Source organism: Bos indicus, chromosome 7 (assembly GCF_029378745.1).
Source record: "Bos indicus isolate NIAB-ARS_2022 breed Sahiwal x Tharparkar chromosome 7, NIAB-ARS_B.indTharparkar_mat_pri_1.0, whole genome shotgun sequence".
NCBI lineage: Eukaryota > Metazoa > Chordata > Mammalia > Artiodactyla > Bovidae > Bos > Bos indicus.
The window spans coordinates 57,256,440-57,280,586 of record NC_091766.1 but is presented as its reverse complement, the minus strand read 5'-3'; positions in this window follow the sequence as shown (position 1 = coordinate 57,280,586).

The following is a 24,147-nucleotide window of genomic DNA, read 5'->3' as shown; positions in this document are numbered from 1 at the left end:
AAGAAGCAACCATCTTCTGATTTCATGGCTGCATTCACCATCCACAGTGATTTTAGAGCCCAAGAAGAGTTAAGTTTGTCACTGCTTCCACCTTTTCCCCTTCTATTTGCCATGAAGTAATGGGGCTGAATGCAACGGTCTTAGTTTTTTTAACATTTAGTTTTAAGCTGGCTTTTTCACTCTTCTCCTTCACCCTCATAAAGAATTTCTTTAGTTCCTCTTCACTTTCTGTCATTAGAGTGGTATCATCTGCATATCTGAGGTTGTTGATGTTTCTCCCACCTGTCTTTATTCCAGCTTGTAACTCATCCAGCCTGGCATTTCTTACGATATGCTCAGCATATAAGTTAAATAAACAGAGTGACAATAGACAGCCCTGTTGGACTCCTTTCTCAATCCTGAACCAATCAGTTGTTTCATAGGGGGTTCTAACTGGGCACTGCTTAACATCCTGCAAAGCACAGAGCAGCAGCCCATCACAAACCTAAAGACCAACAGTGTTGCAGGTGAGAAACCCTGTTCTAGAGGCTTGGGAAAGTAATACCCCCAAACAGTCAAAGATGAATAAATTCTACAAAAAGTCAGAAAACAGACTGTTAAAATAATAAGTAAATTAGAAGGTGACAGGTACCATAAGACAAAAGATAAAGTTGAGCAAGGTAAAAAGAATCAAGAGAATAGGACGTGGCCCATATTATGAAGGTGAGTGGATGAGATCTGAGCAAACATTTCAGGAAGGTGAGGAAAGCAGGCAAATAATGTGTGGAAAGAACATTCCAAGAAGAGGGAACACTGACAGCACAGAGTGTTCTGGCACATTCACATAACAGCAAGGAGACAAGCATTTAGAATGGAGTGAGCCCAGTAGAGGATGAGGACCAAGAGGGAGCAGAAATTTAGAGCACACAGAGCTTTGTGGGTCATGTATAGATGTCAACATCTACCCTAAGGAAATGTCTTGAGTATAGATATGACCCGACTTGATTTATATTAGCTGCTTTGCTGAGAACAATGCAAAGAGGGGCCAGCGTGGAAGCAGGGGAACCCATTTCTTAGGAGCTGCTGTATGAGAATGCTGACAGCCTGGGTTAGGGTGGTAGCCATGAAGGCAGTGGTGGTAGCCATGAAGGCAGTGGTGGTAGCCATGAAGGCATGAGAAATGGGCAGATATATTTCGAAGGAAGAGTTAACAGAATTTCCTGATGACCAGATATGAAGAATGACTAAGTTTTTTGACCTGAGCACCTGGAAGGATGGGATTACAATGAACAGAGATGGAGAAGGCTGGGGCTTCTCCATGGAGCAGATTTATTGAGGAAGATCAGGAGTTCTGTCCTTGGACAATTAAGTTTCAGGTGTACATCTGAATAGAGATGTCAAATCAGCAGTAGGATATGCAATTTTTAAATTCAGAAGAGAGATAGATGCTGGAAATATACATGTGTGAGTCAACAGACTTGAGATGGGACTTGGTGAGATGGCCAGTAGAGAGCAAGTAAAGACAGAAGCCCAAGGACTGAACCTGAGGCACTGCAATTAAGAGCTGGGAGAGAAGAAGAGGAACCTCAAAGGAAATTGTGAAGGATTAACCTAAAGGTAAGAGAAAACCAAGAGAATGTGTCATTCTGAGAGCAAAGTAAAAAGTGAATCAAAGAGGTGATCAACAGCTTAGATACTGTTGATGGGTTTAGGATGCTGAGGGCTGATTAATTAACCAATGAATTTGACCAAGTGCAGGTCATTGATTAAATTAATGGAGCAGTTCAGGTGGAGCTTGACTGAACTGGATGCAAGAGAGATGGAAAGTAGAGGAACTGAAGACAGGAAACACAGAGAACTCTAGAGAAGTTCTAATGAAAAGGGGAGCAAAGAAGTGGGACAGCAGTAGCTGATGAGGGGAATGGAGTCAAGGGAAGGTTTTTGTAAGATGGGATTAATATGCTGTAGAGAGCATAAATTGGTTATGTGGGGAGTATGGACAGATTTTTCTAATTTATTAATATGTCTTGGGGTAAGTGAGAGGAGAGAGGATTTAGTACAGAAGCAAAGGCATTGGCTTTGGATAAGACTATGGAAAGCTCCTCTACAGTAACAAGAGGCAGAGTAGGAGAATGAAGATGTTGGGAAGTTTAGGTGTGGTTGCTTGTTGCTTCTATTTTCTCAGTGAAGCATAAAGCTGACCTGCCAGTTGAAAATGAGGATTGTGGAGGAGGTATTAGAAACTGGGAGAGGACATGTGCAAAATAATTGTCTAGGATACAGGAGGATGAATGAACCAAGGGCAAGTGATATGATTGCCTGGTGGGGCCACTTTAGTTTCAAAGTCATCTTTTTAAAGTGAATCCAGTCGAGGGGGTGATGGGCTTTCATCCAGCACATTCAGTGGCATAGACACAGGCTCAGAGTGCATAGGTGTTAGACTGAACAAAGCTGGTGGTTTTCATCAACCATGAAGAAGTGACAGAAGAGCAAAGTGATTAAGGATATACAAAAAGGAAGCATTATAATGATTCCTCTCAGTACTTAAGCTATTTATCTTTTCAAAATGTGTATTTTCATAATGAAGGTGTGATCATGTAACATAGAAATGGGTAAAAAGCACTTTGTTGAGTCAGCCAGAATCCGTATTTGCAGCTTTTCATGAAGCTTGAAGCTTCACCAACATGAAGATGTCACCTCGTCCCATCCTCTGTCTGCTTTCCTAAGCAAGTGAGACTCTCTTTTGTATTTTGTGTTTCCTAGGAAGATGCCATCATTCCCCAGAGAAAGCTAAGACTACTGTTTAATAACCCACACTTACAGAAATTTTCCCAAATAGCTTAATCAAACTTCCCTCGCTCCTTATTTCCTTATCTTGTATTTATGGTAGTGATAAAAAGTGAATTGCCAACTTTTCTTACATTATTTTATGTTATTAATTAATTCATGAAATGTGTAATGAGTACCAGTGATGAACTAGATACTAGGGTAGAATAGTGGGACGCCATGGTCCTTTATCTCCCTAACTATACAGGCAAGTGGTTAAGTACAGGTGATTTCAATATGCTGTGATAAGGGATGTGACTGGGTGGAACGGAGTCTTATGTGACACATGACAGAGGCACTATTCTAACTGATGGGGAGAAAGAGGGAAGGAGAAGCACACGGATGGCTTCCAGGAAGAAGAGACATGGAAGCTGAGCAAGACTAAGTGAAAAGCAAAAGGGATGTGTATGAAAGGCTGAAGGAGAGAGAGAGAGAGCAGGGTGTGAGATGTTCAGTGTGCCAGGAGTTCAAGGAGGCAGGAGAGAAGCAACAAAAAGATGAGGCTGGCACGGCTGGCAAGGGCAGTAAGGAAGGGCTAGCCAAGAATCCAGACTTGATCCTAAAAGCACTGGAAGCATTGACGGGTTTTAAACAGAAAAATGACACCATCAATTAATTTATGCTCTGAAAGATTCACTCTGGCTGCCACACTCTGGTGTGGATAAAGAGTTGAAGGAAATCTCCTCTGCAGATAGCTGAACTAGCCGGAAGGCCATGCAGTGAGAGTTGATGGTGACTTGGAATAGGTGCATGGCAGTGGTGCTACAGAGAAAGGGATGGATTTAAGAGATGTTTTAGTTGGTTGAACTGATAGATCTTGGTGATTTATTGGCTGTGGAAAGTCAAGGAAAAGGAAGAGTCCAAGAGGATGCTCCAGTATCTGACCTGGAAAACTGGGTGGCTGGTGATGCCATTTGCTGAAATATGCTACACAAAAGAATACACAAATCAGTTTTGAAAATTTAGACTTGAGGTATCCATAACATATTCAAAAGAATATTCTCGAGGGCTTTTATACACAGGGTCTCGCACTCAGGGAGGTGAGAAAGAGAGATATGTACATTTAAGACTTATCTGCAAATAGATGCCAATTGAGGCCATGGCAGTGAATAAAACAACCCATCATCTGTGTGGAGTGTGAAGAAAGGAGGACCTAAATCAAACCCCTGAAGAACACCAACATTTAAGGGATGGGTAAAAGAAGGAGCTTCCAAAAGTAGCTGAGAAGAATCAGCTGGAGAAGAAGGAGGGAAAAAAATCAGGAGAATGTGAACTCATGGAAGCCAAAGAAAGAGGTGCTTTAAGATGGAAGGAGTGGTCCCCAGGGCAATACCTCCAACAGGCCAAATAAAATGACATCGAGAAAAGGCCCATTTGACTTGACTATGGCAGCTGTGAAGGTAGATACCAGACCGTAGTGAATTAAAGAGAAACATGGACATGAAACATTGCAGACAACAAATGTAAACAACCCTCTGAAGAAGTGTGCTATGTCTCCATGGAGAACCGAGTGCAGATTTTCACACAATTTCTCTCTTAAAAGACAACTTGGTCCTGGGGGAAACATTTTCACATGAGTTTCCAATATAATTTCCTCAATCCTCCATCTTGTTCGGGAGCACAGATTTAGTCGAAAATGGTTATTGTAAGTCAGCACAAATTTCCTTTCTTGGGACAAAATGATATTTCTTGAAGTGGGCCCCACAAATCTATCATCTGCTAGTCACTTTTGTGACTGTCCTCAGAATGCTTTGCAAATTTTTCAACTTTCTCTTTAACCACTGAAGCATCATGTAATGAAAGCTTTACATGGTATGGATTCATTAGCTAGGTGAAAAAAACAGACTGGTTAACTTAGGCCAAAAAGCGGGGAGCTTTTTTAACAAAAAAGCTATGGAGGAGCTCACACAAATACACAAAACTTAAGGAACTAGAAAGGGCAGAAACCATAGCAGTTTGGGGCATCTATGTGGCAGGAGCTGATAAGAACTGTCTCTTGAGGGTAGAACTCTCAGGGAAGAGCATGGCCTACTTGGGTCACAAACCTAGCTTGTCCAAGAGAAGCAAGGACACCTTGATTGATAGCTTTATCAAGAGGGGCAGTGGATGTTCCCCAAGGACAAATGAAGTGCTGGAATAGGAAATAGAGGAGGCACATTCACCACAGCCCTGGAAGATTCAAGTCCTGGAGAACCTAGCTGCACACAAGACCTAATATGTGCACGTATGCTAAGTCGCTTCAGTGGTGTCCGACTCCATGAGACCCTATGGACTGTAGTCTGCCAGGCTCCTCTGTCCATGGGATTTTCCAGGCAAGAATACTGGAGTGGGTTGCCATTTCCTCCTCCAAGGGATCTTCCTGACCCAGGGATCTATTATCTACCAAGTCTATTAAGACTTGGGTCTAATAGACCCAAGTCTATTATGGTCTATCTAATAGACCCAAGTCTATATGACTCCTGCATTAGCAGATAGGTTCTTTACTACTAGTGCCACCAGTGAAGCCCAGGACCTAATATAGTTGACTCTTGAATAATAATTATTCAAACAGTGTGACTTTTCTCACCAATACTCCTTTGACTATGGTTTCCACTTGCCTCTTCTTTCTCTATCTCCTTCCTGGGCTTAAACATACAGGCAAGTCTTCAACACTACAGCAAAACATAATGTTGTCATCTCTCTGGCCAATCTTCCTCATTCCTCCAGATTAGAGTTTCAAATCTCCAAAGTCAGCCTGGAACATTGATAGATGGAGAATCTGAGCTCTGTACTTCTCTTACCTGGCTCATTTGATTATCAGAGACAGCTGAAATAGAAAATTCAGACCCCAAAGTATGTTCTGAGTCTGGATGATTCCATTTGGCTGAATCCCCAGACAGAAGAACTGGAGAGCTATCAAATACCCATTTTCCTTTGTGCTGGGCACATGCAGCCAGCTGAAGAGTCCTAATGCCTTTGTAGTAAATAACCTCACACAATTCATTGTTATCCCAGACTACAATTGTCCTTTGCATATCTCAGTCATCTCTTAATTGTGTGCAAAAAGAAACATCAAGATCTTTCTCTTTTTAGCTCAATCATGGAGAAAGAGTTGCTGAGAAAAAGGGTTATAGGCAGATAAGACTCCTTAAACAAGGGTCTTATTTTGCAAAAAGATGTATTTCTGCAAAGATACATGTAAATGATTTGAGGATTGTTTTGTTTTGTTGTTAAATTAACTAATATTCATTTTTCCCCTTGGCTGAGTTCAGGGGCTTCCCTGGTAGCTTAGCTGGTAAAGAATCCGCCTGTAGTGCAGGAGACCCCACTCCAATTGCTGGGTTGGGAAGATCCCCTGGAGAAAAGATAGGTTACTCACTCCAGTATTTTTGGGCTTCCCTGCTGCTTCAGTCAGTAAAGAATCTACCTGCAATGCGGGAGACCTGGGTTCAATCCCTGGGTTGGGAAGATTCCCTGAAGGAAGGCATGGCAACCCACTCCAGTATTCTTGCCTGGAGAATCCCCATGGACAGAGGAGCCTGGTGGGTACTGTCCATGGGGTCACAAAGAACTGGACGTGACTGAGCGACTAAGCACAGCACACCACCATGAGTTCAGACAGTTTCCTTGCTGCCCAAACTTCAGTGTTTCAAAGCATGATAATGTGACAGTAGTGTTCTGGCTTTTGAAGCAGCCAGCCCAAGAATCAACTCCACTCTTTACTAGTTACGTTCCCTTGAGTTACATTAACAAATGTTTCTGAATCCCGTTTTGTGTATGAAACAGAGTTTGTCCAGGTCTTAGCAAACAGTGCATAACAACACATAGTACCTGGCACAAAGTAAACATCCAATGAATGTTAGCAGTTATTGTTACTTTTAGCTCTTATTTAAATTTCTGTGCTCTCTTGCTATGCTAAACACTACTTGAAAACCTTTTTTTTTTTTTTTTTTTGAGTAGAGATAGCTCTTTGGACAATTACCCAAGGTAGAATAAAAGCAGGAATGGGGGAGAATGAGATAGAAGAAGCATGGTCATCATTAAGATACCTGCCACTGTAATTGCTTTGGACAGTGAAGGCGTGTTTCCATCAGAGTGTCCCAAGAAACCTCTCTACCTTGTCCCCAGAAAGATCTGGAAGCTGGCACATTTATCAGTAGTTTATATACACTCTTCACTATCCTCTGAGGATAGTATCTACTCTACACTTTGCGGCATAGCTTATGTTCTGCCTGAGCAAACTCATGTGGGCTGTGCTGGAGAAATTCTAGGATGAAAGATAAAACAAGAGGTGCTGTCAGTGTTAAGCGTAATTTTCCATGGAACTGTCCACCCCAGGTGTGACTAAATTTAGACGTTTGGACTTAACATCAGAAGTACTTGTGATGGAATCAGAAAGCAATTCTTTAAAAAAAGTTTTTTACTGTAGAATTAGAAAATGCTTGTTGTAGAAAACTTGGACAATATAGAAAAATAAAGAAAAACACAAACTAATGACCCTGAATCCCACCATGAGAGATAATCATTCGTAACACTCTAATGTTATCCATTAACATATTAATAAATGCCCTTTTTTGTACTTGGTTCTTCCAAGTATTAAAAGAGCTTTTAGTTAAAGGAACCTTGATCATATAGGTGAATCTTTTTTTTAAGGATTTAAAATTTTTTTTTAATTTTTGTTGAGATTTAATTATTATACCATAAAATTCACCTTCTTAAACTATAATATTCAGTGGGTTTTAGTATATTTTTCTAGGTTGTGAGACAATTACCACTAATTTCAGAAATTTTCATCATCTCCACCCAAATCCCATAACCTTTTCCTTACACCCCCAGCTCTTGGTAACCACTGGTCTACCATAAGGTAGACTGGATCATAAGGCTTCCTCTATTCTAGATATGTCATATAAATGGAATCTCACAATATAAGCCTTTTGTGTCTGGCTTCTTTCACTTAGTGTAATGTTTTCAAGGTTTATCCATGTTGTAACATAAATTAGTACTATATTTTTCTGGCTGAATAATATTCCATTTTATGGCTGTAACACAATTTTTTTAATCCATTTATTAGATGACAGACATTTAGATTGATTTCACTTATTGACTTTTATGAACAATGCTGTTATGAACATTGATGTACAGTTCTTTTGTGGACATATATGGTGAATCCTTTGAAAAGTATAAACTTTTCAAAAATAAAGTAGGTCTCCAAAATGCTTTCCATAAATGGTGTTATGAATGATGTTTCCATGAATGGTGTCTACCAGAAAGAAGTTGAAGTCCTAACCACTAGTCCTTGTAAATGTGACCTTGGAAATACGGTCTTGGCAGATGATCAAGTTAAGACTGTGTGCTTATTTAAAGGGGATATTTGGACAGCGAGATAAGCACCCAGGGGGAAAGCCAAGATGAAGGCAGAGGTTAGGGTGAAGCATCTCCAAACCAAGGAATCCCAAAGACAGACAGAAAAGCACTAGAAGCTCAGAGAGAGGCCTGGAACGGTTTCTCTGTCACAGCCTTCGGAAGGAACCAATCATGCTGACACCCTGACCTAGGACTTTGAGCCTCCAGAACTGGGAGACGCCAAGTTTCTGTTGTTTAAACCACCCAGTCTGCAGTGCCTTGTTACAGCAACCCCTGGAAACTCATGCACACTGGAATGAGGAAAGATCAATGATCTGAGGTTAATGGATGTCAGCTTTGGCATCAATTTCTCTTCCCTTTGTCGCCATGGATATTTTTTAGTGTGTGTGGTTTTTTTTGTTTTTTTTTTTTTTTGGCTTAGATGTGTTTTGTCTTTTAGATGTGTTTGTCATTCTTTTTTTAGCTCTTTATCATTCTGCTTTTTGTTCTGAAGGCCTAATTCTAATCCACTGAGCCCTTAAATTTCCTTTGAGCTTACAATATTTGCATGGCACTTTTGGAAATTAGCTACTATTCAAGGTTACTCTTACCTTGTCCCTACTTAGTACGTTAGACAATTATTCCAGTTTCGGTGGTCAGTGACTCAAGCTATGTATGGGTATATATTAGACATAAATGGCATCATTGATTCTAAAGTATTCCTGGATTCAAGGGGAGACTCTTAGGGAAAACTTGCCTCCAGAAAGTCTGAGGGAAGAAAATATTAGTCAAGGGTATTTTTTTTTCACCTAAATTTAATGCTTAAGAAATGTTGATCCACTGGGAAAATAATCCTGGGATCCTGGCATGTGCTCCTTACTAGAAAATCAAGTAGAAAATCCATAAAAGAAAGAATGAAGGGAGATTCAGACAGTGTGGGGGCTATCAGTAAAGCAAGGGAATTAGAGTGGCCTAATTATTATATATTTTTATTTTGAATAGCAATTAAAGAACAGAAATATCAATTATAGGATTCTGCTTAGCAGAATTCACAAATGAACCAGAGTTACATATAGTGACACAGACAAATCTCCAAAACAGGAAGTTTAAAGATACTAATATAGCAAAAAAAGAAAAAAGAAAAAAAAATTTTTTTACTTTTACTGTGCATGGGTAAAATACACCCAACTTTAGCAGAACAGTTACTTCTGGGAGAATATGAGTAGCATAAAAAAATAAAACCAAATGTGGAAGCACTTGGATAGTGTTAAGTTAACAAATACTAACTCTGTTAGGTAAGTTTATATTCATCATCACCAAATCACCCCAAGAGTCTCAAGAGGTAGCTAATTTTATCATCTCTGTTTTTAAAATGAAGAAGCTGAGGCAACAAGACAGTTGGTAGGTTTCCATGGTCTCAACTGCTGGTTAGTTTCAACTCCAGAGTCTGTGCTCTTAAAATCTACTCTAGGGCAGGGGTTCCCAACCTCCAGGATCTAATGCCTGATGATCTGAGGGGGTGCTGATGTAATAATAATAAAATGCACAATAAATGTAATGCGCTCAACTCATTCCTAAACCATCCTCCTGCCCTGATCCCTCTTCTCCGTGGAAAAACTGTCTTCCGCAAAACCAGTCCCTGGTGCCAAAAAGGTGGAGGACTGCTGCTGTAGGACCATCTACAAATGTTAGGAATACTAGATTGCTGGGGATATTATTATTACAGATGAAAAGAGCAGTTTCAATTCTTATGCTAGAAACTCCTCTGGAAAATCAGGCAGTTTAAATGGATCAGATGCCCACTCAAACCTCAAATATTACACTTGGCTTAGAGGACAGCTAAGCTCTTCCATGAAGCTGGGGGAGGAGGGGTAAATGGCAGCATTTAGCTTCTGTGACTGAACCGTGCAGGCGTTGGAACCCTTCCACCCACTTGAAAAACGGTCACCCATCTGACATTAATAGAAAAAGACCATTAAAAAGCTTTATGCTATTCTGTTCTCCTGGTTCTGGTCCCTCTTTGCCTTTGTTGCTGCTGGCATTTTATAAATTATGGATGTGCCTAGGTGCTGCTGTTCCCCTGCTTCCTCTGTAGTGCCGCTCGCTCCCCGCGCCTGCATTGCATCCTTCCTCTGAGCAAACGACCGAGCGGCCCAGACCCCACATCAGTGTAATTAGCGCGCCGCACACAGCTCGGGTGTCAGGACTGCTTCCACTCACTGCCAGCCCTTCGCCAGCCCCTGTCACTCACGCGGAAGTCAGCCAGGCGGCGGCAAGGCCAGCGGCGCAGGCCCCGCAGTGGGGAGGGGACGCTCAAGGCGAAAACTCGGGGTCTCCTGCTGCTAGCTTTGGTCCGGGGACAACTCTGGAGTTGGGCGGCTGCCTTTGACAATGTGGAAAGCAGGAACGTTGATATCTGCCCCTTGACTGGCCCAGAGGAAGCAGAGGAGGGAGTAGAAGGAAAGTGGGGAGAAAGTCTTAAGAAGCCCAGGGCTGGGATGGATTTGCGGGAGCCACCAGACCCATGTTTCCGGAAGTATGCTGCTGGCCAGATACCCAGTATCCGGTGGTAAGGAATGTTTGGGGGTGGTACACTAAGGAGCAGCTTTTATTTGAATGGTTTTGCATTTATTTTAAAGTTGATAAACAGAGAGAGAGATAGAAACTGATGGACTCATCAGACCCACACTCATAGTTTCATGATTATTGTTAAAGCAGACATACTCCTGTGTTCAACTTTAAAAAAAAATTAAACTACACAGTTGATATGCAAAGATGGCAAACTTGATAAAGACACAAATAACAGAACTGCAGGGATTCTTAATAGTTTGGAGGGTCATGAATTCCCATAAGAACTTGATGGAAAAAAAAATTTTTTTTAACAATTTGATGAAAGTAGAGGACTTGCCTGCGCCACCACCTCCCCACACTTGAATACAAATACTCATAAATTTAGAGTGCAAACGCAAGGGTTTTGCAGGTCCCCTGAAGGCCCTTCTCTGACCACAAGGATTACATGGACCCCACACCGAGACCCTCTGAGCTATACTAGGAATTCTCCAAGGCAAGAATTGGGCCTTTTTCCTCACTGTATCCCAAATGCATCGGAAATGCTCCAAAATGTTTGCTCAAGAAATCCATGAGCTGTAGTTCAAATCCTTTTTCCCCCACCCAGAGGACCCCAGGAAGATCAATGGGCTTGTCCAAGATCACAAAGCTTAGGCAAAAGCCCTGTCTCCTGATGCCCAGCTACTCCACCAAGTGTTTCTGTCTCCTCCTCACTTTTGTCCCCTTTTTAATCACCCCCACTACTTCTGCCTGTGTCGCCTCCCAAGAATCCGTTACATTAGGAGTCCAGAGATGGACCAGAAAAAAGTAGATGAGAAGGAAAAGCAGGATAGGTGCAAAGAGGATGTCAGGTTTGGTCCCAAGCCCTCCCTCCTGACACTTCTGCCCCATCTTCCTCCCAGGCACCTGTGGTCAATAGAGGAGGTGCAATACAAAGAGGGTAGTGAGCTGAGGACCGCCCTCTGTGCCTTTTGTTAGTGATGGCATGGAAGAAAGATACAGGTATATAGGTTTATTTTCCTTGGAGTGTTCTACCTAAGTCCTTTCCCAGATAATTATGAGTGAGATGTACAAAGTTTACATAAGAGACCCATTAATGCTCCATCTCTGGGGTTAATATTTAATTAGACGATTTTTTAAAATGAATGCTATTGTAGGGGAAGCTGCTTCAGTGCTTGTCTCTTTTCTCTGGGATTCAGTGCTCAGACACAGAATTCTAAGTCCCTCATGGTTCCCATAGAAACCCTGGTGACTCCAAACCAGTCACGGCGGGCAGCAAAGGCCTAGTGGCGACCCCAGGTGTAGGAGACTTAAAAATACTCTTGAATCTCCTTTAAGGATGCAGTCAGAGACCATCTGCTGACTACCTAGGTCCAGTGTCAGGGACACCACTATTCCAAAGGCAGTCTATCCAATATTGGGACCATTCTGATGGTGCAAGAGGCTTTTTGTAGATTAAGATCAGATTACTAACTTCTAGTGGTCTTAATTCACCAAGTTGTGGCCAAAGAAACCAAGTCTAATTCCTCTCTTATGTAGGATTCTAACTATCATTAGTATTTGAGTACACACGTAGGTAGGTACTATGCTAAGCAATTTACATACACATCTCACTTAATCCACACACAAGCATGTGACATAGGTATCATTAGTTTTCTCATTTTTCAGATGACCTGCACAGGGCCATCAATAAACATCAGAATGGGACTACAACAAATCCAGGTGTGCCTGATTCTATACTCCATGCTTTCTGCCATCATGCTATACAGCCTCTTTCCACTTCCCCTATAATATAGCTCATGAGATACTTGAAGTAAGCACTCATGTTCCCCATCCTATCCTGACTTGCTGAGGCTTCTCTTCCTAGTCCCTTCATCCCAAAGTGAATGGTTTCTGCCTCCTTATCACTGGGAGCAAACACTGGTGATTCTCCTGTACCTACTTGCTCTATGTCCTACTTGAAGGGGGGTTGCCTACAACTCAGCCCAGCATTCCTGCTGGCTAGTTCATTCAGAATACCATGGCCTTTATACTCCCCACATTCAATGCAGACACTGAAGTGTGAAATAGAATGAAATTTATTTTTTTTCTTTAGATTTTTTGATGTAGACCATTTTAGAAGTCTATGGACTTTTGTTATAATATTGCTTCTATGTTCTGTTTTGGTTTTTTGGCCCCGAGGCATGCGGGATCTTAGCTTCCCTATCATAACCACTGGGCCACCAGGGAAGTCCCAGAATGAAATTGCTGTTGGTTCATATTTTATACTGAGGCTTTACTCAACCCACATGTGTTTTGTTGCATGAAATTTTCTTTTGTTAAACTGTGTTTTCCAGGCCTTTTTCTTTGCAGTTGTTTGTTTGGAAGTATACATTTTTAATTTGCACTTCTCACTCTTTCAACCTCATCCTAAAAGTTGGTCCATCATTCCAACTTCTTGAGATGTTTCAGAACTTGACATTCATTGAATTTGTTCTCATCTCCCAACTCCGTACTATTCCCACATGTGATCAGTTTCCCTTTCAGGTTTCTAGATCAGATCAGATCAGTCACTCAGTTGTGTCCAACTCTTTGCGACCCCATGAATAGCAGCACGCCAGGCCTCCCTGTCCATCACCAACTCCCAGAGTTCACCGAGACTCATGTCCATCAAGTCAGTGACGCCATCCAGCCATCTCATCCTCTGTCGTCCCCTTCTCCTCCTGCCCCCAATCCCTCCCAGCATCAAAGTCTTTTCCATGAGTCAACTGTTCGCATGAGGTGGCCAAAGTACTGGAGTTTCAGCTTGAGCATCATTCCTTCCAAAGAAATCCCAGGGCTGATCTCCTTCAGAATGGACTGGTTGGATCTCCTTGCAGTCCAAGGGACCCTCAAGAGTCTTCTCCAACACCACAGTTCAAAAGCATCAATTCTACGGCGCTCAGCCTTCTTCACAGTCCAACTCTCACATCCATACACGACCACAGGAAAAACCATAGCCTTGACTAGACGAACCTTTTGCTATCTAGGTTGGTCATAACTTTCCTTCCAAGGAGTAAGCGTCTTCTAATTTCATGGCTGCAGTCACCATCTGCAGTGATTTTGGAGCCCAGAAAAATAAAGTCTGACACTGTTTCCACTGTTTCCCCATCTATTTCCCATGAAGTGGTGGGACCGGATGCCATGACCTTCGTTTTCTGAATGTTGAGCTTTAAGCCAACTTTTTCACTCTCCTCCTTCACTTTCATCAAGAGGCTTTTGAGTTCCTCTTCACTTTCTGCCATAAGGGTGGTGTCATCTGCATATCTGAGGTTATTGAGATTTCTCCCGGCAATCTTGATTCCAGCTTGTGTTTCTTCCAGTCCAGCGTTTCTCATGATGTACTCTGCATATAAGTTAAATAAACAGGGTGACGATATACAGCCTTGACGTACTCCTTTTCCTATTTGGAATCAGTCTGTTGTTCCATGTCCAGTTCTAACTGTTGCTTCCTGACCTGCATACAGATTTCTCAAGAGGCAGATCAGGTGGTCTGGTATTCCCATCTCTTTCATAATTTTCCACAGTTTATTGGGATCCACACAGTCAAAGGCTTTGGCATAGTCAATAAAGCAGAAATAGATGTTTTTCTGGAACTCTCCTGCTTTTTCCATGATCCAGCAGATGTTGGCAATTTGATCTCTGATTCCTCTGCCTTTTCTAAAACCAGCTTGAACATCAGGAAGTTCACGGTTCACATATTGCTGAAGCCTGGCTTGGAGAATTTTGAGCATTACTTTACTAGCGTGTGAGATGAGTGCAATTGTGCGGTAGTTTGAGCATTCTTTGGCATTGCCTTTCTTTAGTTGTTGACAAATATTAAATAGCAGAGAGAAGAGAGCCTGAAGTTGCACGTGTTTGGATACTGCAAGGGCTTTGTGTGCCCTGCCCAGGCCTTTGTCCACCTGATTTCAGCACAGAGTGTGGATAGCTCAAGGCACATGGTCTGCATCTAGCGCCCCCTCTGGTGTCTCTGCTCTTCTGCCTCCAGGCTTTCTTCCAAGCCAAGGATGACCACTTATTCCTGGCAAAGCACAGCCTGGAAGTTGGGAGGGAGCTGAAGTTTCCAAGAACAGTCCTCTGTCAGTGGTGCATGCTGCTGCTGCTGCTGCTAAGTCGCTTCAGTCGTGTCCGACTCTGTGCGACCCCATAGATGGCAGCCCACCAGGCTCCCCTGTCCCTGGGATTCTCCAGGCAAGAACACTGGAGTGGGTTGCCATTTCCTTCTCCGGTCAGTGATGCATAGGTGTCGATAAATGCCCAGCTTCCCATCTTTCAGAGGAGAGGGACCATTCAGCTGAAGCACAAATCACATGGTTCTCAGAGGTTTGCAAAGGAAGCTGAGCTCTGGTTGCTCCAGTGATAACCAGCTCACAAGTACACCCTGCGTGTATTAACTTTTCTTCATTGTGTCTCACTTTCCTCATTCTCTCAGTCAGTCTTTTGAGGATCACCTCTCATAGAAAATATCTGCTCCCAAGTTTGTATCTCGGCTTTCAAGTAACCTAAATGGAGGCAAGTATGAAGTTGGGCAAGCAAAGAGATGGAAGGTAGATCATCTTTGTTTGATTCAGGACTTTCAGAAATAGTTTATGTTTGAATTCTTTGTTAAGAAAAAATATATATTTAAAAATCAAGAAATTTTTGAACTAGAGAACTAAAGGAGGAAATCTAGCCACAATACCATACCACCTTCAGATTACTAGCCAATGTTTTTGTATGCTATATTTTTATGTAATTTTTTAAAGTACATTCATTTTATTAGTTAGGACTTCTTACACTGGTAGTACAAGAGCAATACAAGCATAATCTCTTTCTAAATTATGAATTATAGGCATCTTAATCCATTAATTTTCTCTTTTTTCCTAGTCCCACACATGCACTTTTTTTTCTTCCAGTTTTGTTGAGAAACAATTGACATAAAGCACTATATAGGTGTCCAGCATAATGATCTGATATACCGTATTTCTTTTCAGTCTTTCCAAAACGGTCCAGGGGCATGGGGTCTTCTCAGAATAGAAAAGCAACCAAAGGAGAAACATACCCCACAGAGTGCAGGCCGTCTTCAAAGGTGAGAGGCCCATGTCTTACATTTTTAACTTCATGTTTCCTTATTTGTTGAATGTCATCAAGTAGTCCAAAACCATTACTTTCAATCACACTCACTGTTTAATATTTATCAGTTTCCCCAGGGGTCCTTGACCTATTGAGGGCTATGCCTTTGTTTTATTTTTGTTTTTCTTCTGAGCACTAGCTCAGTGCCTGACACACACCTAAGTGTTCATTAAAGCTCATTAAATTAATGAGCAAACACATCATACTTTATTTTGGCCCTTTTGTATGGCTACACATGAATTTTTTCCAAATTTTCAAGACTTTCATTCATGCTGTTGTGTACATATGGTATTTAGAACATCTTGGGTTTTCCACCACCCATTCTCTCCCTGCATTTATATCAGCCTCATTCATATAATGAACTTTGGTAATCCACTTCATATGAAAAGCAGTGGAGCGAACAGCTCGCAACATGTTACCTATTCCATTGATTCTGCAGCCCAAAAGCAGGAGCAGTTCAACTTGGATAAACAAACCAAGAAGGTAACCCTAAACTTGCCATCCCTATTGGAAATTTCCATTAGGGTTATTCCATGTTAAGTAGCACTCCACAGATTCTCTGAGAAGACACATTTCAATTTCTTCCACCGATCACAGACCTGAGAATGTCCAATTTATTTACCTGCTGACATCACTTAGCTTTATAAACACTATGCCAATGAATAAATGACAATTCAATAATAGTAATAGTAGATCAAATTCATTTTTCATCTCTAATATGCCAGATACTTTACATATGTCATCAATCACATATAACTGTCACAGTATTACTCTCTGAGGTAGCTGTTATTACTCCCTATTGAATAAATGAAGAAATGGGGGGTAGAGATTAAACAAAATCTAATTGCCTGGGGTTACACCGAAGAATAATTTAAAATATAATTTAACGTTATAGAATAAAAATTTTTCACCAAGAATCAAATGTTAACAGCTAGAACTGGTTTTATGAATAGGGATAAAAGTTACATGATTAAATGGTATAACCTGAAGGATTATTAAAATATTGTCCTGACACCAGAACTTTACCTATCACTTTATCTTGCCAAAGAGATGGCAAGGTCTCATCTTGATGGGGATCCCATCATGAACTTACTTTTTGAGTTATGGCATTGCCTGCAGACCAGTTCTGAAGGAGAACCAGAACTGCCCTGGTTGGACCAGTATATGAAAACATTTGCATGTTAGATTTGGCATGTTAGATTGGCATGTTAGATTGGAATCCAAGTTAGATTGTCAGACTAGCTGGCCATGTGGTTCTCAACTCTGGCTACACATTATAATTATTATCTTGAGAGAGCTTTAAAATACACTGCAGCCCCGACCTCGGTTGTTCCCCTAGAGATTCTGATTCAACTGAGCTGAACTGAGGCACAGGCATGAGAATCCCTGAGCCAACTGGATACTTTATAAAACCATGAAAAAATGTAGAACAAGTAAGATTTGTTGAGAATGTCTATTCTATTATGATCTCAAGTAAAAAGGCAACTCTCCAGTTCAACATGTATGTGGAAAATACTTAAAAACAAAATGGGGATTGGAAGACACTAAAGATAAATCTTCTCTGTGTTTTCCTTAGGCCATCCTATTTTGTTAGAGCTTTGTCTTGGAATTCTCAGTACTTACATGGTTTCTTTGATGACAAATGGGGTCTTAGGCTCCACGCTAAATACAGGGTTCAAAGGCCTAGGCTGGGTGTGAAATAGGAACAGTACTAACCAGAGATAAACCAAGATGAAGCAGACAGTTCATTCAATTCAGGTCTCACTATGACAGGGGCAAACAGAGACTTAGGAATTTGGCCTGAAAGCAACAGGAAGGGAACTGAAGAGTTCAGAACAGAGAGGAGAAGTTGAACCGAGAACAGGTAGAATGGCCTGCAAAGGTTCCCTGGAGCACTGGTATATAGATAAGGAGGGCTGTTACAGGCACCTGTGCCATGACCTCAGGTAGAGAAGGAGCCATTGGTGGCACTGAGGCCACTGAGCTGGTAGAGAATTCTCCTGTCCTTGCAGGAAATTCAGTCCAGCACCTAAAGAAAGAATCTTTCCCTTATCTTTAGAAGATGAAGCATTGTATCGCACTGAAGGAGTAGTGTTAGATATAATTAATTTATTGTTTGTCTGCTTTTTGCTGGTGCTCAAATTATTTCATTATCTCATTTAATCCCCACAATAAGTCTATGACACAGTTATTATTATTACTATTTTCTGGTCTAGATATGGCCAGTTACTCAGTATCAATTTCCATCTTCTTAAGGTAGCTTCCTGTTTTGGAGAGGCTAGAAAGCTAGTAATTCATTTCCAGACTCCCTTGCAGCTACGGTTCTAGATGTGAGATAGATTTCATTATGTAGATGCACTCAGGCAAGATTAAGAAGGCAGAAATAAAGTAAAGTGTCATTTCCTACTATTGTACTGTTTTCAGCTGGCAAGAAAAAGTATGGAGATGCTAACATCTCATCTCAAGCTTCCAAAGGCAGCTGTGGTGGTAGTGGCAGCTGGTTTCAGTGATCCAGTGTCCAGATCAGACATTGCACTGGCAATGGAGGCTTTCCTGAATCCTGGACAGCAGCCAAGATGGTGTGTTCCAGGCCTCAGTTGTTCCAGTGGTGAGCTGCCAATTACTCACTGCCAAGATTGTGACAAAGATTATAGCTCCCCTAATATTCTGAGAGTCATCCCTACATGTCCAATCTACAGCCTAAGCATTCAGCCCTCCCACCAATTCCATAAGTACTTCATTCCCAGTAATAAAACTCAGTGCTTCAAAATTCTTAGGGTGATTTCTGTTTCCTGCACTGAACCTTTTTTTATGGATGAGGAAACTGTCTTAAGGGAATGTAAATAGATGTTCAAAATTGCACAGCTAAGAACACATGGATCTAGAATTCTATACTTCATTCAACAGAAAGTATTTCAGAATTTAGAAGAACAAGAGTAAGGCATTCACAGGCTATATTTCTTATAGATTTGACAAAACCGAGTAATGCAAAGCCAAGTTCACATATCCTCTCTTCCCACTTTTAAAGCTATGAGTTGCACTTGTGATTGCGGTAAGCGCTTAACTTAATTGGTTTGCATCCATGCCGGGACCTCTGGGATGCCACTTACATAACTCATCTACAGGAGTCTGTCTTGCCAATAAGTACTTGCAGAGGCTCTCACTCAATCATAGCCACATAAAACACAAAGCTCAGTCCTCTGCAACTAGCTACTTGCCTACTCTAATTCTTGGGGTTCAGAGGAACTAAGGGCAAAGGAATGATAATAGCTGCCACATAGTAGGCACTTCCTGTGTGCCAGGTACTATTCTGCTATTTTACATTATTCTGGTATTATTCTGGTATAATCCTTACAACAGCCCTGGGAGGTCAGTGTGATGATGACCTGCAGTCTAAAGATCAGGATGCTGAGATGCACGGAGCTCAAGTCACTCACCCAAGGTCAGGTAGCCAGGGGGTGGCAGAGCCTAAATACCAGTTCAAGCACCCTCCTATTTATCATGCTACGCTGCCTTCCAGTCATACTGAGAGTGCTTTAATTTTGTGTGTAAACGGCATGAGATCCTCTCTGTAGGAAGGTCAGGAATGAACAAACAAACAAACGAATCATGAGTGATGGCTTCCCTTGGGATCAGCCCTCACGCTTGTCCCACCCCAGCCCCCTCAGGATGCAGCCTCTCCCAGATGCCACTGGTCTGGAGTCTCTAACTGCTCTTAATAAGTCAAACCGCACATGATCAACCTCACTGCAATAGATTGTGGGGCTACATTTGTTTTCTCCATCCTTCTCTCTGTCAATACGTTACAGCCATCTCAGACACGATGGTTTCCCTTTCCATAAGCATACAGGGCACAGATCTGGATAGTCAGAGCACAAATGTGTTGGCACAGAGAAAGAAATCAAAGATATTACTAGAAAATGGTTAGACCCTCGGCAGGCTCATGAAAGTTTAAAAATCAGAGTAAACACGAGGCTCTCTAATTAGATAGCCCTCTTTCTCCTGCCCAGCATTTCTACCCGATTCCCATTTCTCCTAGAAATAGATCTTCAGGAAGGCAAGCATCTTTTTAAAATTCTGTGCTACAGAGAGCCAGACTAAGATGGTTCTGTCGAAATTACAAAACACTATACTTTCAAATAGCTGCTGAATTATTTAGTGACTTTACACTGTCCAAATGCGGGGCTCTTTGGGTAGACAATGTCTTGGTTTCCCTCCTATTTCTTTTGTTATGACATTCAGTAAATGGAGAGATATTGCTCTTCTTAATAATTTATAAAATAATAATCCACACTAAGGATCAAGCTCCACTCTTAGGTTTGGGGTTTCGACTCGGGAAGCCAAGAGAATGAGAAGCTCAAAATTCTCTTCCAGTTCTGTAAAGTGATTGGTGCCAGCAGGCTCAGGCTTCACTTCTCAGGATTCTTTCTCATGTCAGTGTTTTCTCTTCCCTATAACTCTTCCTGTATCTTACTGTGACTTCTTGAAGTATGAACTGTATCTGCTATCACTTCTTCCTGGGAGCCATCTGATTTGGTCTTAAAGTGAAATACATACATTAGAAGCAGAAAGCAGGACAATGTGTTTTGTCATGCACCTGACATTTCAAAGATTCCTACATACTTTGGCAAAGTTGTTTTTTTCCTCACCTGTTCCAGAAAAAGAGAAAGACGGAGAGAAACAGAAAGGAAGGAAAGATGAAAAGGAAAGAGGGAGGGAAGGAGGAAAAAGGAAGGAAAAAGGAAAGGAGGAAAAAAGAGAGAGAACGAGGGAGGGAGGGAAGGAGTGATGGAGGGAAGGAGGGAAAAAAGAAAAAAAAGAGAAAACTTATTTCAGATGAGGGTGGGCTTGTTTATGTGCCTATTCTTTTATCTCTAGGGCACACGTACATTCCCTAACTTCTGTGTACAGTTCACTGCAAGGTTGACATGAATTCTGTGATGGTTATGGAAATGATTAAAATGAACATCTATCCACTTATCTAAGATGAGAGAGTTCTGATAAGCTCTGTAATTCCCCAAGAGCAGGGATCCTGCCTTTTTTCTCACTGTATCCCCAGTGGAGTTTAGTACAGCACCTTGCATGTCCCTCCAGTAAATACTAACTCAGTGCTTACAGTTCTTACTGAGGACACACAGATGAGTATGACATGGAGAGTAAGTACATAAACAAACATGATACCTGTGATGAGTGCTATACAAATGGCAAGTCGTGTGGGAGGCCAGAGGAAGGAGCTCCCAGCTGACTCCGCTCAGGAAGACAGGGAAGCATCACAGAGGAGATGGCCTTGAAGTAAAGACTTGAAGGGTGGATGGAATTATGCCAGGGAGAGGGAACAGCATGTGAAAGTTACAGCAGCAGAAAAGTATGACCCAATGAGGAAAAGGGATACTTCTGAATGTCTGAAGCAGAGAATCCATGCAGAGTCTGAGCACGTGGAGTGGAGGCTAACAGATGCGTAGAGGGACTTGTGCAACATGCTGAAGATGTCCTGGGAATGCCAGCCAGAGTGGGAGACAGAGGCATTCTCTCACAATGCTGTCAGGTGCATTCAAGGCACATGCTTTGTGGAGAACAAATTGACAATATCTATCAAAAGTACAAATGCATAGCCCCTCCAACCCAGCAATGACACATCTAGTAATCGTCCCAAAGAGATAAATGGTGACGTCACATAGGTACAAGGTTACCAATCATAGCATTGCTCATAAAAGCAGAAGACTGGGAAAAAACCTGCAGTTCCATCAATGGGGATTGGTTGAATAAATTATGATAGATCCCTAGAATGGAGTACAATAGGAAGCTGTAAAAGAAAGAGAGAGAGAGAATGAACTCCTTATATACTAACAGGGAATAAGCTCCATGATGTAAGTATAATAAGAAAAGCATAAAACAGTATACATAGTTTATTACTATCTTGAAAACAAAACACAGGAAAACACCTATTCATAAATACATATTTATACATATGCACATGTAAATAAGCCAATATATATGCTTAGAATTAGTCAACTTCCTCTAACAAGAGGAATAATAAGAGGAAATAATAATTTCTAATAAGAAATTGACAGTAGCTCTGGGTGGAAAGGAAGAGGAATACAAGGGATTTTTAACTGTATTCCATTTTGCATCTCTTCAATTTTGAACCATGTATATGTACTGAATGTACCACCGAGTCCAACAAATTGAATATGATTAAAACTGAAAAAAAAAAACAAAACAGGACTTTCTCGGTGGTCCAGTAGTTAAGACTCCATGCTTCTGCTGCAGGGGGTGCAGGTGTAATCCCCGGTCAGGAAAGTAATATCCCACATGCCACGTGGTGTGACCAACAAAAGAAAAAAAAATTACGAGGCTACTGACCCACGTACACATGAAGCAGTGAAGTCGTGGAGGTGAGCTTGGAGGGAGGGCTCAGGTGAATGTGATTTTACCTGTCCTATTTTGTGCATTTACTGACGCCAGGCACTTTATACACAGTGAATCATTTCCTCCTTCCTACCAGCATGGCACAGTGATAAAGAATCTGCCTGCCAATGCAGGAGACACAGGAGAAGTGGGTTTGATCCCTGGGTCAGGAAGATCCCCTGGAGGAGGGAATGGCAACCCACTCCAGTATTCTTGCCTGGAGAATCTCATGGACAGAAGAGCCTGGAGGGCTGCAGTCCACGGGGTTGCAGAGTCAGACACAGCTTAGCGACTGAGCACACACACACACCACCAGAAAAGATTTTACCAGCCCCATTTTACAGATGAAGAACCTAAAGTTCAGAGAGGATGCATGACTTACCAAAAGTCACACAGGCAGAGGAAATGCTAGAACCAGGATTCAAACCCCTACCCCCATGCCGCTCAGGAGGCTTCCGGAGCAGAAGAGCAGGTGATCAGATCTGGAGGCAACGTGCTGTGAACAGAGAAAGGGAGAAACCTCGGATAGAGCATGAAAACCTTTAGGCACCTCTGAAAGATGGTGCTGCAGAGGCTCAGGAGAAGAACCAGGGCAGGAACCTGGGTCTGTGGGCTGGAAACCTTGAGGAACAGATGGTTCCTTTGTCCTGAGACTGACTCTGACACACCAGGAGAAGCCCAGACAAACTCTCCCAGCTCACCATCCCCTGGGGTCTGCTAGGGGAACATGTGCCCCTCCCTCTCCAACAGGAAGCGGTTCCCTGGGGTGCCGTTTAGCTGGACCGGGCTCCATATTTTCCTCTCCTATCTCCCTGCGGTATCAAGTGTGTGACTATTGATTTCCTCCCTGCATTTGTTTTTGTTATCCATTATTTATGGGATCATTTTTCCATCCTTCGTGCATGAAGGCAAATTTTGTGTAAAAATCAATTGAGTGAGCGCCGCCAATGGCTCGTTGCATTTTCTTGGCTTTCATCTCTGAGGCACCAGTTCTCTGGAGAGGCAGAGCAGAACATGAGGGAGCATGCCAAGATAGGAAAGGGAGGTGGGGGACGGGGCAGAGTTCCGAAACCCGCTTTAAGAGACCTATTCTTTTGGTCCCTGGATCAACACACTCTGTTGAGCTCACCTGGAGTCTAAGTAAGGATTAATGTCTTCTTGCCCTGATCAGATCCCTCCTTCCCTTTCCTGTTTCCTGGACCAAAGTCTAGAAAAGGGTGGGGTCCCAGCTGCAGAACCTCTTCCATTTCATTTATATTTATTTCAATGTAGAACTCCTCCAGGATCAAGGCCTGGGGGCCTGCTCCCTAGTGGCTTAACCTCAGGACCCCAGGAAAGTCATCCCAAAAGAGTAACCGTGGAGGAGTGGTATTAGGACAGGACTGATATTTAATAAGCAGGCCAAGCAGTTCACATCTATTCTTTTTTGAGCTTCAGCACACTTTGTGAGATAAGCAGAATGAAAAAAACAGCAGAGCATCTGGTGTCAGAAAGTCCAAGTTAAAGTCCCTACTTTGCCCTTTCCTAGGCTATATGCCCTTGGGTAAGATATTTAACCCCTCTGTGCCAGAGTTTTCTCACTTATAAAATGATAAGGCCAGTGCTTACCTCCAGTGAGGTCCTGCATTTAAGTGTAGGTATCTGTTTCATGGTAAGGACACAATAAAATCATCCTCAGCTTAAATGTCAGTTATACAAGGAGCCCATCCCTTTTTACCCCAACGAAAGTGGGCACTTTCAACCCTGGCAGTTATTTTCCATTGTATGCATATCACACTTTGCAAGTCTCTACATTATTTGTGTGCTGCCTGTCTCTTCCTATGCTCCAGTTAAAACATAGGCTCATTCAGGGTGAGCACCTTGTCTGTACTAGTTGAGTGACCACACAGCACATAGTGGAGACTCAATGAA